The following is a 3,494-nucleotide window of genomic DNA, read 5'->3' as shown; positions in this document are numbered from 1 at the left end:
TCCTTCCGCCTCAGCCTTCCGAGTAGCCGGAATTACAGGCATGCGTTGCCATGCCCGGCTGATTTTTTTAAAATTTATTTATTGTAGAGATGAGGTCTTGCCAAGTTGCCCAGGTGGGTCTCGAACCCGCGGGCTCAGGCAATCCACTCACCTCAGCCTCCCAAAGGCACGGGATTACAGGCTGAGCCACCGAGCCCGGCTTATTCCCTTTTTTATAAGTGTCCCTGAAAACACTATTTTCCTATTGATGTTATATCACTTTAATAACTGAAAAAACTCATAATATATTTCTTTGGTTTATTATCTGAGAAATGCTGGAGAATATCAGACAAAAAGGGGGAACATTAGCAGCTACTAACTGTAAGCCCTGTATCTTGATTACGACTGTCCTTGTTTTACAACAGCCTGGCGAGCTTTAAACAGTCGACATTCAGTATCTTCTGAACATCTGGCCTCCACTAAGACCACTCCAGTTTTAATAAACGTAACTGCCATATGACCTTATTCAATGATCATATGAAAAACATGTTCCCACATTTTTTTCTATTGAGATCCATAATCCACCAAAGACCCCGGGGCTTAAATTCTTTTTAATTTTAAGTTTTAAAAAAAGTTTTTTTTAATTTTAATTTTTTGAGTCAGAGTCTCACTCTGTTGCCCAAGATGGAGTGAGGTGGCATGTTCATAGCTACTGCAGCCTCAACCAGCTGGGCTCAGGTAATGATTCCACTTTAGCCTTCCAAGTAGCTGGAACTATGGTATGCGTCACCATACTGGCTAATTTTTTATTTATTGTAGAGACAAGGTCTTGTCAAGTTGCCCAAGCTTGGTCTCAAATCACCGGGATCAGGCAATCCTTTTGCCTTTGCCTCCCAAAGTGTTGGGATTACAGGCGTGAGCCACTGTACCTGTCTCTACCAAAAAAAAAAAATTCAGTCAGACAAGGTGGCACATGCTTGTAGTCCCAGCTACTTGAGAAGCTGAGGTAGGAGAATCACTTGAGCACAGAAACTTGAGGTTGCAGTGAGCTAAGATCATGCCACCACACTCCAGTCTGGGAGACAGAGCAAGACCCTATCTCTTAAAAAAGGGGGGGGGGGTTAATATATGTAAACTAATACATTGTTTAGAAAAAAATGTATATATATGTGTGTATATATGAGTGAATGCACAAGTAAACACAGAAGAACACCACATTCTGGATAGAAAGAGTTTAAAAGGGAGATGTGATCAGGGAAGGGTATCAACAGTGTTTTGTTAGGGTGTCATCTATTAAGTGGGCAGTAGATCTACTGGTGTTCAACATATTATTCTTTATACACAGCTAAAAGAAAAGACAAAAAAAAAAAGAAAGAGAAAAAAAGAGGTCAAGGCTCCTATAATTATAATACACTTTGTCCTGCTCAGGGAGGCAGTGATTTCAAATTAAAGCAGTACTATGTAGGGTAAATAAAGAGATGGTTAGTAATTTACTACTTTATCTATATTTGCATCTATCTTTATTTTACTCTCTTCTCTCTCTAGGTTTATATTCTCCCATCCTTAGCCAACCAATTAATTTAAAACCCTATGAAAAATAGGTAGAATAAGCTGGGATTTCAATTCCCAACCTTTCTTTGTCACTGGAAGTCAATACCAACTTCATTATTTCAAATATTTTACAAATAATCTCATTTTCTTCTCTAAATGAAAAGACTACCTTCATAAAATAATTATTACTTCTAAAATTAAGAATGGTTAATGGCGAGAAATGCTAAACAATTTAGACTCTAACTTTATGAATGACTGCTATAAAACTTGGTGTTAACTTTTTATTTTGTCTTTTTTTTTTTTTGAGTTGGAGTCTCACTCTGTCACCCAGACTGGAGTGCAGTGGCCGCTGCCAGCCACTGCAGCCTCGACCTGCTGGGTTCCAGGGATCCTTCCACCTCAGCCTTCCAGTAGCTGGAACTACAGGTGTGCGCTACCACGCCCGGCTAATTTTTTGATTTATTGTAGAGATAAGGTCTCGCCAAGTTGCCCAGGCGGGTCTCAAACCCACGGGCTCAGGCAATCCACTCACCTCAGCCTCCCAAAGGCGCGGGATTACAGGCTGAGCCACCGAGCCTGGCGTGTTAACTTTTAAGTAAATAAAAAAACTTAAAGATTAAAGAACGAATTTGTGTCTTACTATTCAAGGGACACACAACTACTCAAGTGAAAGAGTAGATAGGTAAAAAGATGAGAAAAAAGCCTGACGAGTAGTCAGAAAATAAAGCAGAGCTTGCCTGATTCTGAGAAACTGCTTGGTATACAGTATAAGTGCTAAGAGAAGAAACTACAGAACAGTATTATCTTAAAGACTTATCATGACATCTAGATATATTGTGCCTATTATTTAATTAACCTCACAGAAAATCCACAAATTAGGTATAAAAAGACTTAAAGCCAAAATTCACTCAAGAACTTAAAATGAAGACCAATTTCAATTTTATCATTCCTTTGTTTGCTGGCATTATTGAAATAGAAACTTTCACTTCTCCAGAAGTTGTATTTGATCAAGCAAAGGTCAACCCCTTGAATTTTCATCCAAATTATACCTGGAGTGTGGGGGATGATCATCATTCTGATGTCACTTTAAACCTTTTAACTAGAAATAACAAGAAAATGGGAAAGTATACCATATACATATACTATACAATAATGAATGCAATACTAAATGGGAAACAAATAATGAAAAACCCTATGGATTGTTTAATCTTAAAGTGCATAAAGAATGCTAGTCTTCATTCACAGTGTAATGATGCTCACTCTTGTTAAAATCATAATCTTTCTTGGATGAAAAAGCAAACTACTACTTTTTCTCCCAAAGCAAATTAAATAAAAGGTAAATCATTTTGAAAAGTTCCATTCTCTGTTCCAAATGTGAACAGAAAAATAATCAGGAAAAAAAAATAAAGCGATTAATCTGTAAGTACAGAATAAAACAGAAAACATGGTTCAGACTTTGCCAAACATTTCTATAACAGACCAATTTCCTCACCCCGTAAAAGTGACTTAAGGAATAGACCATGTTAAAAAATGAGCTCTTTGAAACCTCTCAAAATCGTTCTGTAACTTTATGGTTTACAAATTGAGAAAATTCTAATCGCACATTTTTATAATACTTACAACAATAAAAACACTTTCATGTTAGCAAAAATAGTCACAATCAAACTTTCTAATTCCATGAATATCATATTCACAATCACTTTTCCAGAAAGTACACTAGGTTTTATTAATTATATTCATTTAAAAAATATTTTGCCCTTTCAGTTACTATTAGGCCAAGGCTAGGAAAGCTCTCTGAATTTTTCATTAAAAATATAGCCAGGGGCCGGGCTCAGTGGCTCAGACTGTAATCACAGCACTTTGGGAGGCCGAGGCGAGTGGATTGCCTGAGCCCGCGGGTTCGAGACCTGCCTGGGCAACTTGGCAAGACCTCATCTCTACAATAAATCAAAAATCAGCTGGGG

General features: G+C 37.6%; 1 protein-coding gene across 1 annotated transcript in view; it reads right to left on the bottom strand.

Moving 5' to 3' along the window:
• The window catches only part of FZD3 (frizzled class receptor 3), a 53,352-nt gene that overhangs the window by 23,923 nt on the left and 25,935 nt on the right, over positions 1 to 3,494 (bottom strand). The gene's annotated exons all lie outside the window — the stretch shown is intronic.

This window comes from Carlito syrichta, unplaced genomic scaffold (genome assembly GCF_000164805.1).
Source record: "Carlito syrichta isolate Samal-C Ts95f unplaced genomic scaffold, Tarsius_syrichta-2.0.1 Scaffold312190, whole genome shotgun sequence".
Taxonomy (NCBI): domain Eukaryota; kingdom Metazoa; phylum Chordata; class Mammalia; order Primates; family Tarsiidae; genus Carlito; species Carlito syrichta.
This window is presented reverse-complemented; position numbering and strand designations above follow the sequence as displayed.